The sequence below is a fragment of the Xenopus tropicalis genome, chromosome 6 (assembly GCF_000004195.4).
Source record: "Xenopus tropicalis strain Nigerian chromosome 6, UCB_Xtro_10.0, whole genome shotgun sequence".
NCBI lineage: Eukaryota > Metazoa > Chordata > Amphibia > Anura > Pipidae > Xenopus > Xenopus tropicalis.
In genome coordinates, this window is record NC_030682.2 from 2,397,675 (window position 1) to 2,412,989 (window position 15,315).

Sequence of the window (15,315 nt, forward strand, 5' to 3'; positions counted from 1 at the left end):
CTTCCCTGATCCAGTAGCCAGTAATCCGGTCAGGTGTAGCACCGCAGCCCCTGTGCCCAACACTCTGTACCAACTACTGCCCCAGAGATCCCACCCCCCTTGTTGCTAGTTCCATTGTTCCATTGGCTGGACATGCCCATCAACCGCCCAGGGTGGGGCATTAGTACTGCCTCCCATTGTTCAAGTAGGTTTGTATATGTGACCTGCTGAATGTCCTACACATGTGACTATGAGCATGTCCTCAATTAACCCATGGCCTCCTGGCACTTACTTTCAGTGTATTGCAGGAGACTCGGTAATGGTCAGACTACTCATTGCTGGAGTCTCCACAGTCCATGATATATCTGAAACAAAATAATAAATAATAAAAATAATTGTGTTGGGTTGGAACCCCACAGACTGTTCTTCCACTTCAGCTGATTCTTCTTCTTCTTCTAATTCTTTCAATGGGGAAATCCAACCTGCTGCCAGTCTCACAGTAATAACACCGGGGTCCCAAACTTTTCACAGTTGGTCACTAGGGGGCTGCCATTTTAGTTTTGAAAAGTGGGCGGGGCCACCAACAGCCAATCAGATTTCACCTATTGAATTTTATTGGTTTGATGCCAGGGTTCCCAAACTTTGCACAGTCAGTCACTGGGTAACTTCATACTCAAGGTTAGAAAAAGTGGGCGGGGCCACCAAATGCCAATCATATTTCTTTCATTGTTTTCAGTGGGGACATTTTAACTGCTGCCATTCTCACATGTTTAATGTCAGGGTCCCCAAACTTTGCAGCTTGTCCAAGTTTAGAAAAGTGGACGGGGCCAACAACAGTAGCAAACAAAACAATTCCCAGCTGCTCTCACTTAAGGCGATTTTCTGTGGTGCAAAGTCTCCTAGACGTATGGCAGCGCCCCAACACTGTATAGAACAAATCAGAACTATTGATTTTGAGTGGGGAAATCCAACCTGCTCCCAGTCTCACAGTATTAAGCCCCAGGGTCACTAGGGGACTGCAATTTAAGGTTTTAAAAAGTGGGTGGAGCCACCAACAGCCAATCAGAATTCACCTATTGAATTTTTTTGGTTTAAATTTAAAATGCTGCCTTTCTGGCACCATTTATGTCAGGGTGCCCAAACTTTGCACAGTCAGTCACTGGCTGACTACACACTCAGGGTTAAAAAAAAAAAAAAAAAAAAAAAAAAGTGGGCGGAGCCACCAACAGCCAATCCTTTTTCACCCATTAAATTTCATTGTTTTATATTTAAACTGATGCCATTATTTCAGTATTAATTCCAAGGTTGTTAAATTTTCCAGAGTTACTCACTGGGTATTTGCCATTCATAGTTAGGAAAGTGGGCTGGGCCACTAACAGCCAATCAGATTTAATCCATTGAATTTTATTGGTTTAAATTTAAAATGCTGCCATTCTCACACTATTTATGCCAGGGTGCCCACTGTTTGTCACTGGGTGAAAAAGTGGGCGGGGCCACCAACCACCAATCACAATTTACCTATTGACTTTTATTGGTTTAAGTTTAAACTGCTGCCATTCTGTAACTATTAATCCTAGGGTCCCTAAACTTCGCAGAGTCACTGGGCTACTGCAGTTCCAGGTTAGAAAAAGGGGGCGGGGCCACCAACCGCCAATCAGATGTCACTCCTTGACTTTCAGTGGGGGAATTTCAATTGCTGCCATGCAGACACTATTAAAACCAGGGTCCCCAAATTTTGCACAGTGGTTTTAACTATATAACTGTGGTCCAAGGTTAGAAAAAGTGGGCGGAGCCAACAACCAATCAGATTTAATTTAGTGACTTTTTCAGTCACGTTTTTCAACCCAACATGAAGTTTGTTCTCAAATTTCCCATTCTAGTTTGTATGTATTTTTTTGTACATTATTTCCACACATTAAAGATACTTAAAGGAGAAGGAAAGGTTAGAACTAAATAAGGTTTATCAGAAAGGTCTATGTAAATACAGCCATAAGCACTCTATCAAAAGAAACACAGGATTTGTGTCACATGTTCTTCTGTGTCAGACTTCCTGCTCTCAGAAATATCCTTCAGGGCACTGGCACGAGTCTGTTTTCTCCTCTCCCCCTCCCTTCTCCTCCTCCCCCTCCCATCTCAACTCTCTCCCCCTCCCATCTCAACTCTCTCCCCCTCCCTTCTCCTCCTCCCCCTCCCATCTCAAATCTCTTCCCCTCCCAACTGTGCTGTAACCAGCAGCCAGAGCTGCAGCAGGAAGCTACTAAGACCAAGCTAAAATGGCAGCTGCTATCTTAAACAAACAGAGGGAGCTGCTAGGTCTCTTCACTCAGGTATGGTAAAGCTTTCTGCAGAATAAATATAGGGTTCTAGGTGGAACTAATGTGGCAAATCTATTGGCAGTAAAATGCCCGAATGTGTTTCCTTCTCCTTTAAAACATCACTTTGGTGAGTGGTATTTGTAGACCATAGACCTGGACACTACACATATACACACCCTGTCAGCTTCAGGGGGGGGAACAGGAGGGTGTAGTTGAACTAAACCTTCAGATGTCTATATAAGTAAAAGAATCAAGAAGCGAGAAAGATTCTGCTTTCTGGTGAGTATGGATTTTCTTGATAATTTGGCTAAAAAGAGCAAATTTAAGTTTAAAATCCCTCACAATTTCATGTCTGATGCAGAGATATGGGCAGATCTGTATAGTCAGTGTGTGGATCCAGATTTGAAGTTTGAGGAAGGAACGTTATTTTCCGAGATAAATCACAAAATTATGTTAATGGTAAAAATGTTTAATATGTTAAAGTAGAACTATACCCCTGGGTGCTAAAAGCCCCCTTAACTATCACTGCCTAGACCCCCCTCACCTCTCCATTATCGCATAGTTTCTAAGTTTAAACGTTGTCCCTATCGCTAACCCCCAGCTAAATATGCAGAGAAGCGCAGTCGCGTACCTGCCCGACATCTTCTCACCAACTGGAGACTCTTCGGGTCTCACAGCCGATACAGACCTGCAGTTGGGGGGTCACCGGAAATCCGCTTCAACTGTGCAAGCAGGTCCGTGTTGGTGGAGAGACCCAAGGAGATAGCGATAGGGACAAAGGGATAAGGAGAAGCCGCTGTTTCCTCCTCATCAGATACTGAGGGATCATCCATAGCAATAGGGGAAGTCTGTTTCATTGTAGTCCAGCTCTCTGGGCATTAGATACAGCACTCCCAGCCTTATTCTGCCCCTCTAAATGTAACTCCTGGTAGTAACATGATCTCTGCAGAGTAGGTAACTCCAGATTATGTAGCTGTTCCTCCATTTGTGTCTTCACAAAAGGTCCAAATTTCTCTGAATCCTCTGTATGTCCAGAACGATCCCACCGCTGCCGCCAAATGTCATGCCAATGACGTAACGGAAGCACGACAGAATATTGAAGAGAACCCACGTTGCAGTTTATCCTTTTATTTTATACAATCCAATGACAACACACAGCAACAACAAACCCTTTAAAGTATAACAAATGTCCCATAAAAAGTCTATACACAGTGGATGGAGAGTAACTAAAGCAGATCTGAAGTGCAGTATTTTCCTGTATATCTGAAGTCTGACTTCTAAAGCTCTCTTTGGGGTTCTTTTTATGCCCCTGTTTCCCAGCCTCCCAGCAAGTCCCTATTGTTATTATGCAGGGGTGGGGAGGTGTATAGATGCCAGGGTAACTGGATTATTTGCCCCAACTGCATCTGCCTATTGTCCTTAAACAGGCCAGGGCAGCCTTTTTAGAGATTCTGCTGTGAAACTCAGTACACTCATTACATTACTGATGGCAGGCTAAGTTACTGCCTAACCCTACAGCCATACACAACAACATATGGTCACTAACTTGTGATTCTCACCCACGAACTATCCCACCACACCCTGAACGCAGCATGAAGGGGCTCAGTGAAGGAGGCAGTGAAGGTGTGTAAGCACCTGATTGGCTCACTCAGCTCATAAAAGGACAGGCGTCCAGCCTCATAGTCCAACCAGATCCTGATTCTCCTGCAGGAAGAGACATGGGGTAACTGAGTTTCGTTATTATCATGCCTGACTGAATAGGTGTTATTTTTCCATTTGCACAAACACCAGGACTTGTTATTGGCCCCAACTGTGGAACTAATACCCCCCCTCTCTATACTGGGATAGGCCACCCCTATCCTCCATACTCCTAATTTACTGCCCTCCACTTCCCAGTAATGTCGCCCTGAGGGGAAACTCCTGCTGCTTAAAGCCTGAGCATAATCCTGAAATCTCTCTGGGGATTGTGGGTAATGTAGTTCTGTTAGTGAGTAGGAAGCAGATTTCCTGTCCCCTGATACAGATACATGATTATGAGCCGTGTTTATATCCAGTACCAGGTCTGTAGCCTCCTGCCCATAGATCAGTCTCCTTATACTCAGCACAGTATCAGCCAATCCAGGGGCCATTATCCCATCTGCCTCTCTGCCCTCATTATCTGCCCCCTCAGCCCCACACAGTGCAGCTCCATCTGATCCCTGTGCCAGTAAGGAACCCAATGTACCAGCCAAGTTGCACAGCTCCTCCATGTCAGGGATCTGCCTGGCCAATTGTTCCTTCTCTGCCTGTACTTTATGGATTATATTCGGAACAGAATCAGGTTTTCTCCATACTTTCCTTCTGCACTTTTCCTGTCTCCTGAACTCCGCGTCCATCTTCTCTCTCTCTGAGGTCAGCTTCTCAGTGTTTCTTATAGATATATTTCCCTCTAGCATTAGTTCCTTGGTGCCCTTCTCTCTATCTAGTGTCATTCTCACCCAGGCACCCTCCCCCCACACCCTGAACGCAGCATGAAGGGGCTCAGTGAAGGAGGCAGTGAAGGTGTGTAAGTGCCTGATTGGCTCACTCAGCTCATAGAAGGACAGACGTCCGGCCTCATAGTCCAACCAGATCCTTATTCTCCTGCAGGAAGGGACGTGGGGTAACCGAGTCTCTTTATCACCATGCTTGACTGAATAGGTGTTATTCTCCCATTTACACAAACACCAGGACTTATTATTGTCCCCAATTGTGGACTTCATCCCCTCTCTCTCTATACTGGGATAGGCCGCCCCTACCATCCATACTCCTGACTCACTGCCCTCCACTTCCCAATAATGTCGCCCTGAGAATGTCATGGTGCTTAAAGCCTGAGCATAATATTTAAATCTTTTGGGGCTTTCTGGGTGTTGCTGCATTGTTTCAGAGAATATTGCTGATTTCCTGTCCCCTGATACAGATAAATAATTCCCAGCCGTGTTTATATCCAGTACCAGGTCTGTAGCCTCCTGCCCATAGATCAGTCTCCTTATACCCAGCACAGTATCAGCCAATCCAGGGGCCATTATCCCATCTGCCTCTCTGCCCTCATTATCTGCCCCCTCAGCCCCACACAGTGCAGCTCCATCTGATCCCTGTGCCAGTAAGGAACCCAATGTACCAGCCAAGTTGCACAGCTCCTCCATGTCAGGGATCTGCCCGGCCAACTCTTCCCTCTCTGTCTCCCCCTTGTGGATTATATCAGGGACAGCATTAGATTTATTTTCATTCTGGGTTGTGCTCATCTTGCACAATTGCCGCTTCCTCTGTCTGTCAAGGTTTTTTCTCTAGTGATGGTTCCTCACATCTCTTTCTATCAGTACAATGTTGTTTCCTTCACATCACTCTGTGTACAATATCCCAGTATTTGCCAAGTACCAGTTTTTTTTTGCCAAAGCCCCGTGTTCCTCTTGGTTCCGTTTCTGTCGACTGTTCCAGTTTTTTTCTGCTCTTCAGATTCCTCACTTTGCAGCTCTATCTTTATCTAAAGAGACAGAACCGGGTTTTTACTTATGATAGATGAAGTTGCAACGTTAGAATTTTGTTTCTAGACATGTTTGCCACCTACAAACACAAATCATAGCTCTGATTCCAGGAAAAAGCTCTGGGATACCCACCTAAAACCATATGAGCCCCATCAGAAAAACAGCAAAAGAGCAAAAATCTACAGGGGGTGAAAAGTATGATCCCACTCACCAAAGAGACATCAGCATTAGCAAAAGATTTACAGTTCATATTCCCATTGTCCCCACCCCGACCCAGCTATAGGTAATAGTGCAATTAAGGGGCTATTAAAGCCTCGATCATTGACTCTAGAATCCTGGTTCTTGAATCCTATCCCCTGCCGTGTAAGTTCTGCCTGTTTGTTTTTGCTTTTTCCCTGTATTTTAGTTTTTTGATTAAATCTTTAACCAACACATAATAAGTTTCTTAATCAGTTTCCAATCCCTAACACTGAAGTGGGTCATTGTTTCTACTTCCCAGGACATTTAGAATCAGTAAACATGTGCTTACACAGTGAAAATAGCTTCTTGCAGCCCCAGGTGCCCGCTGTACCCACTGCCCGAGCAGATAAATACAAAAATGAAGAAAACAGCAGCACTCCGGTTGTTTTGAAAAATGTGAATCTTTACTCGAGTTCCAAAGGCAACGTTTCGGGTTCGATCCAGCCCTTTATCAAGCCTATTAGTACAAATACAAACAAGTGTTTAAATACCCACAGGAAGAGGAGGATCAGTCCATATTCACCTCCATTTAACCCATAATATTCTGTGAATTTATTTAGTGCACACAATGAAATGCAAACTAAGTGCCTATGTATACAATATAACAAGTGCCCTGTAGCATGTATCACATATAACATGTATAACAAATTAAACAGATCTTGAAAAGGACAGTATCCTACTGCAGAATATTTCATCCATCTAATATCTCTCTGGCTCCAATGCCAAATTCATATACAGGCTAGCATACGTGGGAGCTACATTACTTCCCATAGCAAATACTTGTGTTTTATGTCTCAATTTTTTGCTTATTATATGTTTTGTTTCATTTTTCTTTAGGACAGTAAGATTTAAAGATGTGGGAGCTCCTGATCCATATTAGTTCTGGGGTTAATTGTTCCCTGAATGTGGCATTGGAGCCAGAGAGATATTTGATGGATGAAATACACTGCAGTAAGATACTGTCCATTTCAAGATCTATTCAATTTGTTATATGTGATACATGTCACAGGGCACTTAGTATATTGCATGCACAGGCATTTATCTTGTAATTTATTGTGTCCACTAAATATATTCACGGAATATTATGGGTTAAACGGAGGTGAATAGGGACTGATCCTCCTCTTCCTGTGGGTATTTAAACACTTGTTTGTATTTGTACTAATAGGCTTGATAAAGGGCTGGAGTGAAGCCCGAAACGTTGCCTTTGGCACTTGAGTAAAGATTCTCATTTTTCAAAACAACCGGAGTGCTGCTGTTTTCTTCATTTTTGTACTTCCCAGAACATTGCTCCTATGGGTAATCATAGCCATCAGTACATCTACAGATAGCTTCCCATGGATGGAGTGCCAGATAATGTCCCTAAGATTTGGGGGAACCCTTGGGGACTTTACTAAAGAGTGAGCCCTGATCTCAGCACTTAGGCTAGTAATGCATGAAAGTAGGAGTTGACAAAAGACAAATGTCTATCAAATTAAACCTCAACACTTTCCCTGCCAACGACGTAGCTCCTACGTGCTGGCATAAATAGTTGTTAGGCGCCAAGCACTTGGGAGCTATGTTTTCTTTATCTTGCAGTCGTTCTCTGCACTCGCCGCTTAATCTGAGTGCTGAGAATGAGCGCAAGATAAAGAACCCCCTAGAGAATGAGCACAGGTGGGGAATGAGTGGCCCCGGGGGTACGAACGTGCAGGGGCCCCATAGGAAAACCCAGACATGTAGATTCTATGTGCCTGGCTTTTCCTGCTCTCCCCCCTCCCTTCCTGTGCCACCCACTCACTGGACCCTGCTGAGAAGACTGCAGCTGCTGTCCTCCTATGATCTCCAGCTTCTTGTCCCCAGGTTAGTGCCACATACACACACAAACAGAAAATCACACAATTATTACACTACTACACACTTATATTTACACCTACACATACACACACACATACATTTTGGGGGGTTTCACACTTACTTGCGCACTCACATACACGTATACAAAACACATTTTCCCTAGTGTACACACTCACACACCTATGCAATTTTGTGGATTTTTTTTATTGCATTGTTTTTTTCTTGCCTGATAGCGTATTCACTAACTACACTGTGCAATACCTTTTGTTTATTATTTTGGTTTTTTATTACATTTTCTGTGATTTTGGAGCATTTTTAGCCATTTTATTAGTTGTTATTCGCTTGCCTTTGTTTGTAAAACTTATTTGCCCAAGCCAAAATACTCAAACTGTGATTCTGCCTGCAGGTATCACTAGGAAAAAATCCCCATTGATTTTAGTAATTTTGGGGGGATTTTAGCAATTTTATTGCATTTCACATTGTTCTTTGTTACTTGTCTTGCACATGGACATTTTGTCTGCTGTATTTCAATTTGGCTTCCTCTGTACCCCACATAGTTTGGTAAATCTATGTATATTGGGCATCAAACTGTTCAGTAGACCCCTGGCGTTCATCTTTAGAGTGTTTTATGTTGGTACATTATGAAATGTGGGCTACATAATGGGGCAAAATGCAAGCTTTGTAACAATTTTCAGAAATGTTATAAAAACCGTTCTGTTTAGCATAGCTTTGTAGTTTGGTAGTTTGCAGTAGAAAGATGTATTTACCTATTTTTGTTTTGTCAGAATGTGTACTTTTGGAAAATATATGGTTTTCTAGGGTCTCCGTACTGTTAGGGGGTCTTATGGCACATAATACACATACGGGGTGCAAAAACTGCAGGAGCCGGGGAGTCATTCGTGAAAATTCATATGCACTATTTTCATTTGGGTGCCCCTGTACCCCACGTAGTTTGGTATGCATATAGGGCATCAAACTGTTCAGTAGACCCCTGGTGTTCCTATTTGGGGTGATTTGCCTTTGTATGCAAGAAATTGTGTGAGATAAATGCAACAAATTGCAACATTTTTTGGCGATTTTCTGCAATGTCATAGAAACCACTAAATTTTAGGAAAGCTTTGCAGATTGGTACTTTTGTGTAGAAAGGACTCTTTACCCATGTTGGATTTGTCTGAACGTGTACTTTCCAAAAATATATGGTTTTCAGGGGTCAGCCTACATTTCTGCAGCTTCTATCCCACATAAAACTGCCATGTGTTTATGAATTAGGTAAAGGTAAGCCATGAAATTAGTGGCACAAGGTATATTTTGGGGCCTCTAAGTGCCATGTGCTTTGATAAACCCATGTACAGTGGGCATCAAACTGTTCAGTAGCCCCCTGGGGTTCATATTTAGGGGGTTTTATCTTGGTACCTGATCACCTATAGAAAATAAGATGCTGCATGTTGGAAGTTTTGAGGTGATTTTTGGAAATGTCATAAAATTGGCAAACTTAGGAAAGCTTTACGGCTTGGTACTTTGGAGTAGAAAGACACGGGTACCCATTTTAGATTCGGGGGAATGTGTACTTTCCAAAAATATATGACTTTCTGGGGTGAGTGTACTTTTTACTAACTTTATCCCACATATAATGATGTAAATGTGTTTATTTTGCAGAAGCTGATTTGCCACATACTTAGCTAAACCTATACATATTGGGCATCAAACTGTTCAGGGGACCCCTGGCGTTCATATTTAGGGTGTTTTATCTGGTTACTTTATGACCTGTAGGAGATAAGATACTATAGACTGGAAGCTTTTTTTTTTATTATAAAAACCAATAACTTTAGGAAAGCATTGCAACTTGGTAGTTTGGAGCAGACAGACAGTTGTGCCTATTCTGGATTCCCCCAGAATAGTGGGGGACACCCCCACTATATAGTTATTGGAGAAATCATTGACTGTCACCTAAGGGGGGTGACATAATGAAGTACGGTTAAAAACAAAACCCTGTATATCCTACTTCCACATGTCCCTCTAAAAAGGAGAAAGCGGTGGGATTAGGGACGGGCTGAATATGGTGCATCTTCTTGGCTGGGCTGCAAAAAGAGAGGGCATGATCCTTCCCAACAGGTTCCTCCTCCCATTCCGGGGCTGAGGGCCATACAGGTTGATAAGGGGAAGATCAGGACATCCAAGACCATAATCTGACCATCTCTACCTCAGTCACCTGTTTGACTGTTACCTTCTTAGCATCTAAGGACCACCGCTCTACTGCAGGTCTTGGCCACAAGAGAACAAAACAGAAATAGAGACTGCACCCAAGTGATTTCAGCTGGGGAGCTTCCCCCATTTATTATACCAATGTACCACAAAAAAAATCAACGTTTCGGGGAGTTTTTGTTTAATAATTGCTTTGCGATATATTACATGAATGACACAGTTTTTCTCTTTTATTATATTTGAGTCTCACATATGTTGTTTGCACTAATATATATGCTCTTAATAACAAGGTCAGCTGACATTCATACTCTGGATATTGCGAGAATGGACTTCTGCAGAAATTTATATTGGTCTTTTTTGTATTTGACTTTTTTTTAAAAAATGTTTTTGTGCTGGACTTTTTCACAAACAATATGTTCCTGAATAGGATTGGTGGTGCTTAATTACCCTGCCAATCACTCACCTGCTGATTAGGGGTGGGGTTTCATTACTGCTTTGTTTTTTCACTGTGTGGGTATCCTGACGAAGGGAGGGAGTGCCCCCCGAAACGTTGATTTTTTTTGTGGTACATTGGGATAATAAATGGGGGGTAAGCTCCCCAGCTTATGTTTTGCTTGAGTGCAGTCCCTATTTCTGCTCTATACAATGTTGGGGCGCTGCCATACGCCTGGGAGACTTTGCACCATAGAATATCGCCTACGGTGAGTGCAGCTGGATGCCTGCTGGAGCCGCACTTCCAACATCCCCTGGGCTGCCCGGGCAGCAGACTAAATCCCGGCCAATGTATGCGGAGCCAGGGATGTGCTGGGTGCCATTGCCTATAGCAGGAGAACCTTAGCCTGCCAGCCCCCCATCCCTCTCCAGCCCCCCTATCACATCCCCATACCTTCTGAGCCAGATCTTTAGGTCTGTGGGGGGGATGGACTCATTCTCTATGAGGATGGTGACCTTACAGACCCCAGGCCTAGACACGGGCACTGCCCCAAACCCCTCCCACATCCCTGTAACATCCCTAAACTTGTCCCAAAACTCATCCAACTCCTGGGGCCCCATGAAGCTGATGGTATAATCCTTACATACCTTGTTATGGACAAAGCAATAAATATCATTGGCTGAGAAACCCATGTCACAGATCTTATCAATGGCTCCTTTCAGGCAAGGGTCTCTCCCACTGCAACTGGAGGGTAAATCTTCCCATGTCGGGGGTAATTTCCCTCTGCAGGTTGATCACCCTGCCCCACACATACCCCACCCATAGGACACTCACACTCACACTTTTGTTATGATACAAACAACATTAGCAACAACCGGTCACTTCCATTGGCTGTAATTACACCGCCCCCCCCCCCCCCCCCCCGCGGCATTTGCTGCAATAGTTAAATCATTCCCTCCTGAACCCTAAATACTTGTACCTGCCCCCTGCCAGACACCTTGCGCCTGAGCCCCCCAAACCCAGCCATGTTTTTTTTTAGTGATTTAGAGTCATCTTTAAGCTGGAAGAGGAAGGCAAATACTATCTATAAAATATAAATAATAAAGACCAATTGCAAAGTTGTAGGAATAGATCATCCTATGACATACTACACGCCCACACACATTTGCACTGGAAACATCACCATTAGGAATTGTTGAACTTCAAGAGTCTACAGTAGAGTCTTCTAATTGGGTGGCTGCCGGCTTTATTAGCTGACTTGGCATTCTTTCTTTTTTGGACAGATCTGATTGTGCCCCCCGCTGCCCAGTACCCCAGCTTTCCCTCCCATGTTGTTCCATGTTGTCACCGGCTTTTTCCCTGCTCTGAAAGAGATGTTGTAGCCCCACTCACTGCAATCAGCGCATTCACCAGTTACTTACTATTGTATTATGTGCAAGGGGTGCCCCACTCACCCTCCTGATGGGCACTGGTACTGGGAGGGCATGTATGGCCGTCTCTCAGTGCCACAATGGCGTGCATGGCAGTCTCTCAGTGCTGGAGGCTGCAGGCTGGGCAGTACTAGTGAAACTGGCACCTTGGAAAAAGAAAGTACAGAGGCCGCTCCCTGATTCACTGGCACATAAATTTTTATAGTGTTTTTTGTAACCTTTATACACTGTGTAGGGGAGAGGCACCGTATTATCCACAGTAATGTGAGAGGTGCCCAGTCTGCAACTGTGTTTCCCCAACCCCCTCACTGCCCTCACCGTGAGGAATCCCCCACCCAACATCCCCCGGCAGGGCATTCCCCAACCCCCTCACTGCCCTCACCGTGAGGAACCCCCTACCCAACACCCCCCGGCAGGGCATTCCCCAACCCCCTCACTGCCCCACCGTGAGGAACCCCTACCAACATCCCCCGGCAGGGGCATTCCCCAACCCCCTCACTGCCCTCACCGTGAGGAACCCCCTACCCAACATCCCCCGGCAGGGCATTCCCCAACCCCCTCACTGCCCTCACCGTGAGGAACCCCCTACCCAACATCCCCCGGCAGGGCATTCCCCAACCCCCTCACTGCCCTCACCGTGAGGAACCCGCCTACCCAACATCCCCCGGCAGGGCATTCCCCAAACCCCCTCACTGCCCTCACCGTGAGGAACCCACTACCCAACATCCCCCGGCAGGGCATTCCCCAACCCCCTCACTGCCCTCACCGTGAGGAACCCCCTACCCAACATCCCCCGGCAGGGCATTCCCCAACCCCCTCACTGCCCTCACCGTGAGGAACCCCCTACCCAACATCCCCCGGCAGGGCATTCCCCAACCCCCTCACTGCCCTCACCGTGAGGAATCCCCCACCCAACATCCCCCGGCAGGGCATTCCCCAACCCCCTCACTGCCCTCACCGTGAGGAACCCCCTACCCAACATCCCCCGGCAGGGCATTCCCCAACCCCCTCACTGCCCTCACCGTGAGAACCCCCTACCCCAACATCCCCCGGCAGGGCATTCCCCAACCCCTCACTGCCACCACCATGAGGAAACCCCTACCCAACATCCCCGGCAGGGCATTCCCCAACCCCCTCACTGCCCTCACCGTGAGGAACCCCCTACCCAACATCCCCCGGCAGGGCATTCCCCAACCCCCTCACTGCCCTCACCGTGAGGAACCCCCTACCCAACATCCCCCGGCAGGGCATTCCCCAACCCCCTCACTGCCCTCACCGTGAGGGAACCCCCTACCCAACATCCCCCGGCAGGGCATTCCCCAACCCCCTCACTGCCCTCACCGTGAGGAAACCCCTACCCAACATCCCCCGGCAGGGCATTCCCCAACCCCCTCACTGCCCTCACCGTGAGGAACCCCCTACCCAACATCCCCCGGCAGGGCATTCCCCAACCCCCTCACTGCCCTCACCGTGAGGAACCCCCTACCCAACATCCCCGGCAGGGCATTCCCCAACCCCCTCACTGTGAGGAACCCCCTACCCAGTTTAGTTGCAGTCTCTCCAGCTCATTAATATCCCTCTTAAGGACTGGAGCCCAAAACTGCCCCCCATACTCACTGTTACTGCCCCCATACTCACTGTTACTGCCCCCCATACTCACTGTCACCGCCCCCCATACTCAGGGTGAGGCCTTACCAGTGACCTATAAAGAGGCAAAATGATGTTTCATCCCTATTTATACAAGACAGCACTTTATTTGCTTTTGTAGCCACCGAGTGACACTGCCTGGAGTTGCACTGCTTGTTATCCACAAATATTCTCAGACCTTTTGCAAATGCGCAGAAAATGTGAAGCCATGTGCATGCTCAAAATAAATGCAATAGATATGCCATGATAATTTGATGCATTGCACGTGGGTAAATGTATATGTAAAGAAGCAACATAATGTAATGGATCCGCTCCTTTGAGGAAGCCAATGAGTGAAACACGTCAGATGTGACACCATTAGGGGTGGGCAGGCCAGGAAAAACATGATGGAAAAAGACATTGTAACTGTATTGCCTGAAGTGCAATGCTTTTGTATCAAAGTTAACTATTAGTATGTTATAGAACGGCCAATTCTAAGCAACTTTTCAACTGGTCTTCATTATTTGTTTTTCATAGTTTTTTTTAATTATTTCCCTTCTTCTAACTCTTTGCAGCTTTCAAATGGGGGTCACTGACCCCGGCAGCCAAACCCTATTGCTCTGTGAGGCTCCAGTTTTATTGTTATTGTTACTTTTTATTCCTTATCTTTCTATTCAGCCCCTCCCCTATTCATATTCTTGTCTCTAATCCAAACTACTTCCTGGTTGCTAAGGTAATTTGGATCCTAGCAACCAAATAGCTGCTGAAATGCCATGCTGGAGAGCTACTGAACTGAAACTGAAATGATTAAACTACAAATAATAAAAACTGACCAATTGCTAATTGCCTCCGGTTATTACTCTCTACACTCTACTAACCGTTAACAAAGGTGAACAACCCCTTTAACCAGTCCCCAAACAGTACCGCGAGGGCCCCCCTGAGGGAGGAGTCACATGTTACACGTGCCGGGAGTTCCAGGGAGTTGTCACTGCCCTAAAGCCTTGGGGGGACATGTAACAGGTTGTAGGAAATGGTTTCCCTGTAACAATTATACAATTAGGGACTGGTCCCAGTGGGAGCAACCGCAGGAAACCAGACAGAGAGAGACACACAGAGAGAGACAGTCCGGGGGTTACAGAGAGAGACAGTCCGGGGGTTACAGAGAGAGACAGTCCAGGGGTTACAGAGAGAGACTGTCCAGGGGTTACAGAGAGAGACAGTCCGGGGGTTACAGAGAGAGACAGTCGGGGGGCTACAGAGAGAGACAGTCCGGGGGTTACAGAGAGAGACTGTCCGGGGGTTACAGAGAGAGACAGTCCGGGGGTTACAGAGAGAGACAGTCCGGGGGTTACAGAGAGAGACAGTCCGGGGGTTACAGAGAGAGACTGTCCAGGGGTTACAGAGAGAGACAGTCCGGGGGTTACAGAGAGAGACAGTCGGGGGGCTACAGAGAGAGACAGTCCGGGGTTACAGAGAGAGACTGTCCAGGGGTTACAGAGAGAGACAGTCGGGGGGCTAAAGAGAGAGACAGTCCGGGGGGCTACAGAGAGAGACAATCCGGGGGTTACAGAGAGAGAGAGAGACAGTCTGGGGGTTACAGAAAGAGAGAGACAGTCTGGGGGTTACAGAGAGAGAGAGACAGTCTGGGGGTTACAGAGAGAGAGAGAGAGACGGTCCGGGGGTTACAGAGAGAGACAGTCGGGGGGCTACAGAGAGAGACAGTCTGGGGGTTACAGAGAGAGAGAGAGAAAGTC